Source organism: Rhyacophila brunnea, unplaced genomic scaffold, assembly GCF_057557595.1.
Source record: "Rhyacophila brunnea isolate RB1 unplaced genomic scaffold, BYU_Rbru_1.0 scaffold_7, whole genome shotgun sequence".
NCBI classification, from domain to species: domain Eukaryota; kingdom Metazoa; phylum Arthropoda; class Insecta; order Trichoptera; family Rhyacophilidae; genus Rhyacophila; species Rhyacophila brunnea.
This window is the reverse complement of record NW_028233339.1, coordinates 11,283,376-11,298,675: the sequence shown is the minus strand read 5'-3', so window position 1 is coordinate 11,298,675 and position 15,300 is coordinate 11,283,376. Positions and strand designations below refer to the sequence as shown.

Genomic DNA, 15,300 nt, shown 5'->3' with positions numbered 1-15,300 from the left:
AATATGTAATAATGTAGTATTCTTCTCCATTCACATTACAATTCTTGGAAAAGTCTCACAGTGATTATAATTACTTACCTACCGATACAACGGGAAAGGGACAACTGGGCGCCGCACTGTCTAATAAAATAAAAAGACGTTCGTTACGATTTTATACAGAAAGTAGACGATGGTATATTAATCAGTTTCTATTACTAAGTAGTTTTATTCATTTTGCTTTTAACTCAATGTTTTTTTTATTGCGGATTGAGAATTATCATGGCCGAGGCTTTATATAAAAATAAAATAACTCTTTTATCGCTGGAACTTAAGCATATGCACAATTAAATCATTATTTACGTGTGCACATTTAAATTCTCACTAAGTATTAAATATTAATATAATTATTTAAATGTAAATATAAATAATAATATTAAATATATATTTTAAAAGTGAGCACCTATAATTATTCACTAACGTCTATTTATTTTCGAATTTCATTCGATTGCGTGGCGCCCAGTTGTCCCGGCGCCAAATAGTCTCTATACCCAATACAACTACCTACTAATTTTGGAGACATAATTTAATGTCTACACTATCTATGTTTTGAAACTACATTAAGATTATTAAGGTGATTCATCAGTGAAACGCCAAATAATTTTCAACCATAGGCGCGACGAAATTTTGCACTCGCTCCCATTCGGAGAGAGAATGTAGAGCTGGAAACACGTCATTTTGCTTCGTGATGGCGACGGCCGTAATAATTCTTAAATCGTGTAAAGATGACTTAAAACGTTACCCATTTACTTTAAAAAGAAAACATGTCAATGAATATATTATTATTGTTACAGATAAAACAATAAACATAACATTAAATGGACACATGTTGGATTTATAAGACAAATTATATTTGGTTTGACATGCCTCATTTGCACCCGCGACCCGCAATCCGCGCATCGCCTAGCGACGATCTTTTTAGACCGTGTCTCAACTGAGGTATGGCCTTAACAGTTTTCACTAAATCGTCATTAGTCCAAATTTAATTGTTGTATCCTAGTAGGTACTTGCTAAATCATTAACATATTATATTTTTTTATTTTGAGCAATATTAAAGAATGATAATAATAACTATCTACTAATTTAGTACCTATTTATTTATTGTTGTATATTAATCTCTACACGGTATTTCTCAAAACGTATAAGTTACACTTATCTCTGTATTTTCTACGCGTTGGATTGTGTCTCGATAATAATTTGTACGTATAAAACGAATCTTGAAATTGGGGTGCCAGCCTTCCTATACCTTAATTTAGTAGAATAATCATAAGTCAATGTGAGTTTTCATAAACATCAAATAATGTATGGTGTACTATTATAGTAATAAACAACCACGTCGCTTATTTTAATACTACAATTTACTAATATTAATTATAACAGAGACTGTTTAAGACATTTGTTTAGTTTTATAATAATTACTAATTATAAATATAGGGTTGGTGGCGCTTTTTATAGTGGACTGTATTTTTGTAGAATTGTGATGGTGGATGTGAATGCAGGGGGGAAAACTTTTGCCTTAATTGTTTTATAGTTCTCATAAAAATCATTTTTATGAGAACAAAAAATATTTATCAGAGAATATAAGTACTCGATGAAGTGTTGCAATTATTTTTACTGTAAATAACAATGAAAATTTAATGAACGCAACTGTTTATATTTATATAGTGACGGTGATTTTTATAGTAGACTGTAATTTTTGTTTGATTGTAATGGTGGATGTGGATGCTGGGGGCGGTTACATGGGAGTTAGTCCAGGCACTGTGATGGTAACACAGCTTGACAAGTGATTTGAATAGAATTATGGTTTCTACGACGGTTACGCTATACATGCTCGTGGTCTGCACTTGGCTTTTTGAATCACTCTGTATGCGCTCTGAATTACTCGTTAACGAAGTAACTATAGTTTATTTATTAATAACGGTCGACTGATGACTCGTAACTGAATTGCGCCTGGACTTGCGACAATAATGAGGATTTGAGGTGGGAGGGAAATATTGAGATGAGGGTGACCATAATTGCCCCAAATTTTTCATTTGTTATTTCATTTATTTGTGAACGTCAACATTTATCAGTCGGTTGGTTTGATGAATCTTACACCCACATCTTGAAAGCTTCAACTCCTGGTGAAATCTCCAAATGTAACATTTGTACGATTACAGGACAAAATTAAATCATTTCCCAACTTGTTATCCAAGGAAAAATCAGTGGTATACATATTAGAGAACGATAGCGCATCTCATGTCCATTGATATGAGTGCAGCCGAACTGTTACGGGTAACAGATGATTTAGCAAAGATTGCCCTGATGGTGGCCGACTTCTACGATGATAGTGATGGTATGATAAAAATAATATTTCGTTAATTACGTTAACAAACATAGCGAAAATAAATTTTAAATATACTTAGATTTTCTCTTGCAGTACATATAATTTCAATCTAATTTGTACACTATAATATTATTTAATTGTATATTCATTCTACAATGGCCCAAATACTTTCCACAGAAAACGTGTTTTAATAAAATGTTTCAACTCTATCGGAAATCTTGTAGAAGTGACTGGGTGGATAAATTTTATATACATTTAGTATGAATTTACGATGCATTGAACTTGCATTTATATAATATCATCATTGAAGTTTATTTGACCAATGAGTAAGAACCTCATTTGATTTATAGTACATATTCTGGGTATAACATACAAATGGTTATTCATAACCTTGTAAGCATATATATGCATTTGATGTTCTATCTGGATCGCGATCGAGTCAATTTAATCCATAATCAGGATCAATAATAAACGTGTAAACCTCGAGTTCTATATCGAGACGTACACGTCACTACGGCCAATTTTGGAACTAAACCCGTTGCAATACTGCCAGCATGCAAAAAGCGCGTAAATCGCAATTAGCACCATGACGTAGATGTCAATATATAGAAGCCGAACAGTACATAAGTAGATTGAATGAATCGATTTTAATTGTCGACATCCACGATCTAGATTGAACATGAAATGCCTTCCATAAAACATGCTTAAACTTTGCTAAAATAACCTCGCTAAAATACTCTGCGCAATTCGATATGACTACGATAATTCTTTATCTTTCACCATTTTGGTTTTAATTATTATTGATTGTACATTTATTTTAAAGAATATATTACGCAGGTATATAGAAATATATTAATTGAAGACGTCTACAATGTTACACTATTGGTAAAAATATCAAGTTACAATGAAATAAGTTATACCTAATACAAATACGAAGCAAAGAATAATCGTGAAAATAAAATGGAAATAAAAACACACAGTATCTAGAGTATCTAGAGATCGCATTGATTAATTTTGAAGTCCTCAATATTTGTGATTGACAAGCCTGACACAAATACAATCATTTTGATTCAAAATTTAAAGCAGGTTTTTGACAAATGTTATTGAAAAAAAAATCTTACTCAACGAATTTGTATTTAAATATATATATAAATAGTCAGAATACATTGTGAATCTTGTATATTATACGTTAAATATTGAAATAATAATTGTTGGTCTTCTTGAATTGGTAACGAAATAATGAGAGGCTGACCTAGATTATGCAAAATTACAAAAGTTTCAACAAGCGTATTCTTTAGTGAGATCATTGTGTGGAATATTATGACATCGAAAGAAGCAAAATCTCATTCTTGTATGGACCACAATGGCCAAAATGAAAATAATATGCTATTTTATCCAACCATTTTCATATAGAAAAGCTTAGCATAGCTTATCTCACTAATAAAAGAGGCCTTTTCAATAAAACGAATTACCCGTGCAAACCTGATACCTTGAATGGATAATTTCAAATATTATCACAGAAATAAAATATATTATTTGTTAATTTTATTATACTATAGAGATTGTTCATTTTATTTACTCCTATCAAAAAAATGTAGGTACATCTTCTTATCATGATTACAACTGTAGTAATCATACCACTCAGCATTATAAGTGTAACATTCTTCAATATTCATGTTTTGTTGTCAAAACAAATCAGAGTGGCGGAAGCGATTGTCAGCATTTTCTCAATCATAGCCTAGATCAACAATGTCTACCATGATTTATGTAATTGCGACAATGACTCTTGTAATGTATTGATGTCGTTTGTATATATAACGAGGACGATCCATAACTCGTTACGAGTCCGTCACTCGACACAGTCATCTATCTAACACAAGATCAGTAGTCAACGCCACCAGATAGCGGCTTGGTCTGAGCACGAGCTCACTGTGATCACTCTACACCGTTAATCTTACTCCGTTGTAACTTTCTGTACCCTGCATGAAGACAATAAATATCTACATCCATCACCACCACAGCTGCCTCAATCAACTCACCTGCCTTTACCCACTTCGATCTTAAACAACAAACTCATGATTATTGGCTACCTACTTATTTTTAAAAAAACTTGAAGAATTTTTTTTCATCTTCTTTTTTACTACCTATTTTAAATGTATAAATATTTTTTTTCAATATATGGCTTATTTTATAATATACAGTTAATCAAATAAAAAATCCACATTTTGACAAAGTAATAAAATATGATATGGACACTACTCCTTCCTAAAATGATTGTGTTTACTAGCAACAAGACAAATACGTCGTTTAATTGATCACATTCAATAGCAAAATGACATCTGCTTTTTCGATGACGTGATTGGTTGAGATGGATTTGACGTAGTTTGAAAATGAACCTGCTGGATTTATCCACGATTGAAAATTAGTGCCATATTTTGTAGATTTTTTAAAACAATTTGAAGTTCTGAAAATCACATAATATCAAACATTCTTTAGAGCGTAATCTAGCATTGCTAGTAAAACAATGGAGTACTTTTAAACATTACTTCCAGAATCATGTAGGTATGTATTGCTTAGTGAAATTTTGAAATTAAATGTTTTTATTACACAATATATTTTTTTAAATAACTCTGTAATAGTGAAAACCTCATAATTTTATTAAATAAAGTCACTTAAGTTTTAAAGGGTTTTTACAATTTTAATTTAAGTTTTGTAATTTTCTTCGGAGAAAAGTTGGTGAAAAGTTTTTATATCGTTGAAACTTTAATGGAAAAAATCAAAAACCTTAAAAAAATTAAAATGTTTTAAATATAGTTTATTTTTTAAATATGTTTTATGTTAAAAGTTAATTTTTATAAATAAAATATTAGACTCGTTTTAATTGTAGTTCAATTTTCTACTGTGAAGCAGTTATAATAACACTATACTAACTGCAAACAGGTGCTACTTTGATCCACAAAGTCATCTAATGATGCAATGAGATTCCAATTCAATCTATTGGAATCTCACCATTGCCTACGAGTGTGCTTTTGACATATTCAGCGCGGCTTAAGCGTTGGACTATCACGCCGTAGGTCTCAGGTTCGAATCCTGGGTCTGGCAAGTACACATATTGTTTTTCAATTTGTGTGTGAGTCAGGGTATGGACTTAATAGGTTGAGCAAGTGGCTGACATCCATTTCTCGTAAAAAACATAATCTGTTAATACAAACCTCTACCCTGTGGAGGCCCATATGATCCTATTAGGATCGGACATGGTGGGAAAAAAAATATAATTAGTGTCTTAAAAATCGTCCACAAGTAGTCACTAGTGTTTTACAAGCCGTCAACTCATTCAATAGGGTGATTTAAAATTCGGTTAGTGTTTATCCTGCCTTCGACAACGTACATTATAACTACAAGCATTGTTGTAAAATTCCGACCGTCCACAAAATTTCAACTTGATGATTTGTGTAGGTGCCCTTATACCTCCGCCATTCTGACCCACTCATTCATACAGTCCACTTTAATTTCCAACCAGATGCTATGACCACTTTTTAGTCTTAACGTACTCACTAAAATTCAGAGATAGTCATACTTAATTTGGCTTCTTTTGTAATATAGATATTGTATAGGCGTATTCTAGAAGGAAGAAATTACAAATGTTTTGGTAATGTCGAGAATAAAAAATCTGAATAATAAGTTTAACTAAAATGCACACTAGAAAAATGATAAACTCCTCAAAAAGTATGAACGTCTCCATATTACTATTAAAGGGACGATTCTGGCAATCCTGGTACAAAAATCTCAAAGAATGATTCTAGCTCAACACTCTATTCCCATTCAGTGTAATAACATACAAAAGAAAAGATTGTCAAAATCATCGCTTACATCCACTAATGAATTTTACACAAAAAGAAGAGATGGTTGTAATATATTACTTTTAATATTGTTGAAAATAATGATTGATTGGATTCTACATATTGACGTGTTACTTTTACGTACATTATAAATATATGGAAAGGTTTTCATTTATTTTCTTATCGGGTTTACACAGTAAAATGTTATACGTATCTTTTTCACAGCGACGCGACACTAATAGAAACTTTGATTAATGACCCAAAAACAGTTTGTCACTATGACAGTAATAACAGGTAAAAATATTGATTCTCATAGTATTTACAAGCATGATAACGACATTCAAGAATGCTAGATTTACATTCACGTTATCAAGAAACTTCACAATCTTATATACTAATATTTAGTCTACACTGATCCAATCAGAAAAATGACTATGCTAGCGTTCCGTTATTCCGTATATTATACCTTTGGTTAGTGTTTAGGTTATATGCTATATTCAATACGCTGCACGTTGAAGCAGGGTTTTTGAATGTGTGAGTGTCCTACGAAAATGAAGCACGCATTATGCACGTGCAATAGTGTGTGTAATACACCAACATTAAATGAGCGTAAACGCATAAACCGAGAGCAGTTTTCAATATTAGACGTACAACGTATTCTTGACACGTGTGTAAGTTTAACCCGGATTCTTCCTTACTCGAGACGGTTACCTGCTATCGCCTTACCGGTTGGGTATTTCAGTTCCCACTATTTCTGAGTTCCCTGGTTTAGGGGTTTTTCGGGATGCCGAAATCCAGTTGCATTGAATAAATAGCTAATCAAATTGAGACTCCCTTGAGGCATATGCAACACGTGACTCAGTTATGTAGTTCTAACATTGCATCTTCATTTCAAATATGACGAGGCTACAAAGGCTACTCTCGTATTTCTTCGTCATTGGCAAAATTATACTGCTTCACATCCAGTATCTGTCACAACCACCCATTTTTATAAGGTGCCATGATACAGTACAATAAAGCCAATGACATTAATATGGACGAAGCATCTGGAAAAAAAAATGACACCCACTTTTTTGTCGGGTCTGCCGAATGGCGTAATCTGTTCTAACGCCATTACAATAAATGTGATATTGCTATAAATTCCCGATGCTTTTTGTCAGATCTGCCGAATGGTTTGGTTCGAACGGGTTCGCTCAAATTAACATTGACACTAGAAACACTGTTCTAACGCCATTATAATAAAGGTGATATTGCTATAAATTCCCGATGCGTGATATCGCATAATGGAAATTGCGTGACGTCTACCTATACATGTGCGAATGTTGCTATGCGCGAATTTACTTGCTACTGTACTGAGTGCGTTGTCCATTAAAAATGCCATTGCATATAGCAGCATCGTCAAAATACAGGTAATTTTATTAATAAGCGATATTTGGTTTATTGCCAAGTACAATTACTGTGAATCTCACAGATTTTGCATTGGGTTAAATATTGCTCCAGACATTCCTATTCGGATAAAGATTTCTTTTTTTTTTTCAAAGTGCTTTCTCATGTGATGTACACCCCTACATATTTAAAACTGTCGACACTCTCAATAATTTAATATACACCCTTCGATGAGCAATTATTTATATTAAGTTAGAAACTTTCTGGTTTTATTTTTTTCTCGCTTTTTTGTTATTAACTTTACATTGAATATATTTAACTCAAATGACAAAAAAATAATACACAATAAGTCTTGAAATATACAATAAGAAATATAAATAATATACAATAAGTCTTCAAAATATTGAAAAATCTACTTATATAGCATGGATTACATTTTATAATGTGCATATATTATGTATTATATACGGTATGTATATATTTATATAATACATAGTCGCCTTTACATACCTGTTCCACCAAATAATATTATTGCGTATACGAGGACATTATAATATTATTATTATACACAATTAAATAATAACATATATTCTTGAATAGCAAGGAAAATCGATAATGACTAGGTAGGTATTTCAATTGTCTCGAGAAGTAGATTGACGGCAATCACATTATTATCTCTTTTGAAATCTCTTATACTGCATTGTTTATTTGGGGTTTATTTTTAGAAGAACGTTATATGGGGACTAGAGTTGGGTATTTCCCGAGAAAATCTCAATCTCGAGATTCGGGATTTCCAGAAAAGAATTCTCGAGAATTCTCGAGATATCGGGAAATTAAAAAAAAAACCTGTTAAAATCCTAAAATCAAAAAACCGACAAAAATACCAAAAATATGATTTTTTTTATTTATGTAAGAAGACAAACAAAATAGAAGTAGGAAAACAAAAATAATTCAAAACATTACCGTATTAAAATATAATTTCAAAAACCACATACTGTCAATCGCGTACGTTTTCGAGACACACTATTTACTGGTATTGCAAAAATTGCGCTCATTTTGAGTCGACGTTGGCTTAATTGTGATAAATGCTCCGATCAGTCTATGAAGGTTTTGTGTTTTCTGTCCACTTTTTTCATAATACAGAAAATCGTTTTTTCAATTAATATTTGATAATAAAGAAATCCCGAATCCCAAGGAAAGATTCTCGAGATCCGGGATTTCCCGAAATGTTAAAAATTAAAATTCTCAAGATTCGGGAATAAAAATCTCGAAAATTTTTGGAGAATTCCCGTCGGGAAATTCCCGAAGCCCAACTCTAATGGGGACTACTAGCTTAAAGCTCCTAACCCTTTCCAAAAACTTTTCATAATATAATATACATTGCATTAGCAAAAGTTTACAATTTTACAAGCTTCGTATATAGATATAACGTATATATAAATATTGGATATATAACGTATATATAAATTACTATGTTAGATTACCGTAACGATAATATGTATTTACTATAAAATAATGCTATATAACCTAAATGAAGTCAATTTAATGATAATAAAACAGTCAAATGAGGCACAAAGAAGTCTACATAGCAAGCCAAACATCATTTATTGTGTATGTCATAAGGTATAAATTTAAAAAATACATAACAAGTCAAACAATACAATAAATATTAATTACTCTTTTTATGACGAATGGTTACAATTTGTAGGTGTTTCGTAACAAATAGACCCACATCAAGATAATATTACGGTAATATTTACATACTTTTTTATATGACAGACATGACACGACTCAATTTCAATGTCTACTATACGAAAAAATTTATAAATTAAGAAAGAGTTAACATTCTGTTTTTAAGGTTTTCAGTAATGTATTTTGCGTCAAGTTTGTGAATTTTAAGTGTCATTCTGGCTAAAAATTCAAACTGGGAGTTTATATATTTTTCATGCTGAAGAGAGTTTTTAGCTTTTCTTTAGGGTGTGATCTGACAGAAGCGTCATCTGTTTAAATTAGTATTATTTTTTAAGTAATTAACTATTCTGTTAATAAAAAAATCTCCATGAATACTAAATTAATAAAGTAAACTCAATTATTACTAACTGATTTTGTTGATGTTTTTAATACAAAAAAATGATAATATTTTATTATACACTTATTTATATAATTTAAATATATTTGACAACGTTTTTATTAGGACGTATTCTTATTTGTCCGGTGGTTGTTTATCCGGTACAAATCTTGCATTTCAAACATTTGAAACTTTTAGAATATATCAGAACACGATGCCAATGCATTTTTTTTAAATACTTTTAGCCATCATTAAGTAGGATTGAATTAATTTTCAGTTAATTCTGTTTTGTATGAAAAGTTATTTCGGAAGAAATCCGTAATCCAATCCACTATTATTGGTTGCTTCTGGGGTCCTAGCAACTAAATTATTAGTATATACGTGTGTTACTATGAAAATCAATATGAATGTCAGAACGACATTTCAGTATTATTTCTAGCAAGTACAAATTTTTTTGATCGTTTAAGCTAGTCAAGTTAAGTTTATTTCAACAGAAAATTGAAAAACGTTGTATATAAAAAGTTCTTTTTATCTTGTTATTATTTATATATATATTATATATATGTGTGTGTGTATTTACGTATTATATGAGTCAATGTAAAATGGAACCAGTCTCATGAATTAAAATCAATAATTCATTAGCAAATACTAGAGTTTCTCAAAATGAGATGAATTATTCTTAGAAATCGAGATCTTAACCTAGAATTGAGAATGCGTATGGTTCAATCTTCTGTCCTTTCAATCCTTTTTTATTTACCAAGTAGTATTACTAAGAGACTTGAAGCCTTACATATATGGCTGTATAGACGTATCTTAAAAATTACTTGGATTGACAAGATGACAAATGTTGACGTTCTCAAATTAATGGGAAAGGACCGCAAAGTTCTGCGTAGTATCAAAAACATAAAACTACAGTACGTTGGTCACATTGTGAATGAACAAAGGTATTATAGCATGCCCCAACTCATTATTTGAGGAAAGATCAGTGGCAGTATTGCCATGTCTACTGAAATTTCAGTAGATCTACTGATATTTTGGTGTTTTCCGTATTTATAAACTGATGATTATTTTAATAATAAACTTGAAATAATTTACGCACGACTTTTTTATGAGGATTTAAAATATTATGTTTCTTAATTGCCCAAGAAAGCATTGTAACTCTACCCAAGAGCGGCATTTTATTCGCTGATATCATCATTGTCTAGACTATATTAACATCAACGCATCTGAGCAGTGGCGTAACTATGGTTGATGTCACCCGGTGCGGTAAATTTACACTCCCCCCCCCCCACAAACACACATATACAATTTTTCACTCATCATTTCTAAAGTATTCATGTAACGATTTCAGAGACCCATTCCAATTAAAAATTATCGCAGGATTTCTTCTTAACGATCACATTTGAAATATCACACCCACTCCTTTTTGACATTTTTAGGGGATAAGTTTTCTATAATTAATAAAATTGTATAATATTATGTAACTGTGCAAGCAATCGTATTATTAACTTGAATACGGTTGAATAATTATTGCGTTATTGTGAATAATATCAGGAAACCGAATAAAATCAAGAGGCAATTATTCAAAAATTTCAATCATGTTTATAAAATGTTCTTGTTCATTTAATAAATTTATTATTGTTATTATATTTCATAATTATTATAAGACTATATACTAAAGTGCATCGAGGTCGTTATATAAATATACACAAGGTGAGTTCTCTTCCTATTTTTAAATCATTTTATTGTGATATATTCCAAAACCTACTAATATTTTATCTAATTTACTGATTTTTTGTCAAAATCTACTGACATTTTAAATATTGCCTTGGCAACACTGATCAACGGTAAACTTAACAAAGGACGATGCCGTATTTCATGGTTTACGAACATCAGATTTCTGTGCTTGGTACAAGCGTAATTGAGTACCTTGGTATCAAAGTGGGACATGAGCCATCTGCAATAATTTGCAGGAGAGGCGATTTTTCATTTCATATAAATATTGAAACATAATATATATAAAAAAAATACTTGAGTAATGCTTAGAGGTATAGAATCACATTTATTAAGTTAAATCTAAGATATTCATTTTGTAAATATCAAATATAATCGTTCAAAATTGCTTACGTCCGTTTTTGACACATACTTTTGCGTTTGTCCGTGTTTGATACGCAAACGGCCGTACGTGTCCGCTTTTGACAGAAAGTTTATTTTTTTTAAATAAAATTGCAAGGTAGTTCAGATTTCTTTTATTGACAGAATTTAACAATAAATGAAAAGCCTTAAAATTAATAATCATTTATTTTCTGGAGATAGGTAACAATTCGCAGAAAATTTAAATTTTTTTAAAATAAAATTTCAAGGTAGTTCAGATTTCTTTTATTGAAAAGATTTAACAATAAATGGAAAGCCTTAAAACTAATAATCATTCATTTTCTGGAGATAACAATTCGCAGAAAGCTTAATTTTTTTAAATAAAATTTCAAGGTAGTTCAGATTTCTTTTATTGAAAAGATTTAACAATAAATGGAAAGCCTTAAAACTAATAATCATTCATTTTCTGGAGATAACAATTCGCAGAAAGCTTAATTTTTTTAAATAAAATTTCAAGGTAGTTCAGATTTCTTTCATTGAGAAGATTTAACAATAAATGGAATGCCTTAAAATTAATAATTATTCATTTTCTGGAGATAACAATTCGCAGAAAGTTTAATTTTTTTTAAATAAAATTTCAAGATAGTTGAAATTTCTTTTATTGACAGGATTTAACAATAAATGAAAAGCCTTAAAATTAATAATCATTCATTTTCTGGAGATAATAATTCGACTCCCGCAAGTTCCACGTCATCTCCATCAAGTGTATCAATAGCTTCTAAATTATTCACTTCTTCAAAGCATTCACATGCATGAATATCTTCAGTATATTGTTGGCCATCGATTGGCAAATTATTATTTGTTTCAATTATGTTCTTATACCAATGCAGGGTTTCTATATTCTTCCATTCGAGTCCAAAATGTTTCGAAAGTAGAGAATTTACATCGTTTATCTTGTTTTCATTCAGTTTAACGCCTATAGGAATCGGTGCTGGATTTACTGCATCGTATGTTTTATTCTTTTTTAGAATTTGCTTCTCTCTCGCGATGTCACAATTGTAAGGTATTTCACCTCTTACCACAATATTATTCTTTTTCGTTTTGCGGAATAAAATTCTCTTGCATTGAGATATTTTGAAATGTAATTGTGCTGTAGATTTTATGTTTATTTTAGCTTCGTCTTTCCAATTATGAGGACTCCAATCTGTACCAATTATTTTCAATGTTCCGTGTGCTTTAAATACATCATGATATTCTTCAATATGTATTATTGTTTTCTTTTTCTTTAAGTCTCTTTCGATAAGACCAAATACCCGATCTGCTGGAAGGAAAGAATGTCCAGTGACTGGAAAAATTATCTCTAGCTTAGTGATTGATGGAGGAGCATTGTTATGAAGCCATTTGGCACACATCGTTACTATTGTTAAATTTTTATTTTGGCCAGCACACCCATCTGCTACCAACCGAACATTTGTGTATCCGTTCAATACTTTTGATTGTAGTTCATTGAAAATGATTGATGCTACTTCATTTGAAGATTTCCTCCCTTGGTTTTCATTCCATGTATAAATTGACACATTTTGTGGTGACAAATTATTTTTTGACGTTCCTGATACGACTGCTAAATTGAAGCAGTAAAATTGTCTCGAGTAATAGGCGGACTGGTCACTAACTTTTGGCAACACAAGGTTTTTCTGGCAATCGAAGGACATAAGAAAACAATCATCGTTTTTCTTCTTCAAATATTCGAAAAAACAGTTTGCTTTTTTTTTGTGTAGAGTAAGTTTAAATATCAAATCTTTTTTCTCATTTTCATCCTTTTCTAATTTCACTTTTTCTTTTAATTCCAAACATGTGCTACATTCATCAGTGCTTGGAGTTGCAAAACTCATATTAAACCGGGTATTAAACAACATCCGAAAGTATGACATTTTTACTTTGAAGTCATCAGTGACGCTATTATTATACATTGACCATATTTTGGTAATGCTTAGATCTGAATCTAAGTAAATTCTTGTACTTCGGTCTCGTTTATAATGTGACTCGATTCCCTTGAGACATTTGGTGAAATCGATGACAGAATTCATCTTGTTTTCAAAAAGTTTATCCTTTCTTGATCCACCCCTTGTTTCAATGGGTACTAACATGTTATTTTTTTTAAACCGTTGGAAGACTCCGATAACTCTATGTTTTGTTATATTTAATGTTGATAAAAACGTGGCCCTGCATACGGGAAGACAATTCCCAGCAGTGTTTATAATGCTGTAATGAAATGTAGCCATTTTTTGTTTTATAAAAACTTTTTGACGGCGTCTTTTTGGTACGAGAGTCCTACAGTATTTCAAAATAAAAGAATCCTGCTTGTCTTTAGCTGGTGCAGAATAAAACGATTCGTGAAACTTCCTTATGTCTTCCATTGTCAATAATCTGCATTGAAGACCACGACGATGGCCGCATTTAGGAAAGGAAGGCACGCCTTTTGCAGAATATCTGGAAAAAATAATATATTTTAGTGTTTTATTCAACTTAGAAACCACGGTTTGAAAAAACATTTTGTTCTTGAACCACCCTTTCCGTGACCATAGTAATGACATGGAGGTAATAGCGTATGTGTAAATGCGTTAACAATGAAAAATACTCGTAAATAACGAGTGAAAATGCGCAAAGGTTAATATTTAAATATTATTATTCTTATAAAAACATAAAATTATGCTTGAGCACATCATATTTTAACAATAAATCGCATTTAAAAAAGATGCATTGTGATCGAAAAAGTTTTGTAGTAGTATTCTGATAGTACTTACTTTAAAGTCTTTTCTTTGGCCCTTTTCCACTCATTGGGCTTAGCTACACGTTTTCTAGCATTCCTTGAGTCCATTTCAGTTCATTAAATATTATACTTTTTCTTGAAAACTATTATAAATGCACTTATTTTGAAAAAAACTGACAGAGAACCTCTATTTTAGAATAATGTTATCAGAGTGCCGAAATCCCGGCAGCCATGACAGTCTGAGAAGATTCCTGCTCAGTGATTGGCTGGCCCTTACCTGCGCGCGCATATAAGTCAAGTGTCCGTTTTTGATATTATACACGAACTTTAAACACAAAAATCTCCATGAAAACGACCGTTTTTGATACTGTCGAAGGCATTGTTGGAAAGAGCATCACTAACACTACCAGAATCAACAAAAACATGAATTTAGTGGAGTGTGGCTTATGTCCCACTTTGATACCAAGGTACTCGTATCTCCGCGAATCTGTTCATCGTATCAGACGATAAAGCAAATATCGCTCTGATGTTTTAATAATGATTGTACTCACTTAACTAACACAGAATTTGTAAATTCATGTACGAAATTATCAAATATTATTTTAATATTCTTACCCAACATAACAAATCATAATAATTTTGTAAGTACCTATCGCAAAAGAAAATACATGAAAACTTAGAATCAAAGAAAAGGTTATTTAAAGTTTGATTAGTATTACTATTTCTTTAAAGATCTTCTATGTTCAGAAAAACATTTGATAATATTATATTATTCTATTTA

General features: G+C 31.1%; 1 long non-coding RNA gene across 1 annotated transcript; it reads right to left on the bottom strand.

Annotated features, from left to right (window-relative positions):
* Positions 1–12,392: 12,392 nt before the first annotated feature.
* LOC147064474 (uncharacterized) lies at positions 12,393–14,732 on the bottom strand. Its single transcript, XR_015071884.1, has 2 exons — positions 14,554–14,732; positions 12,393–14,239 (listed from the first exon to the last, which is right to left on the bottom strand). It is a non-coding gene; the product is annotated as an uncharacterized LOC147064474 (long non-coding RNA).
* Positions 14,733–15,300: the final 568 nt, after the last annotated feature.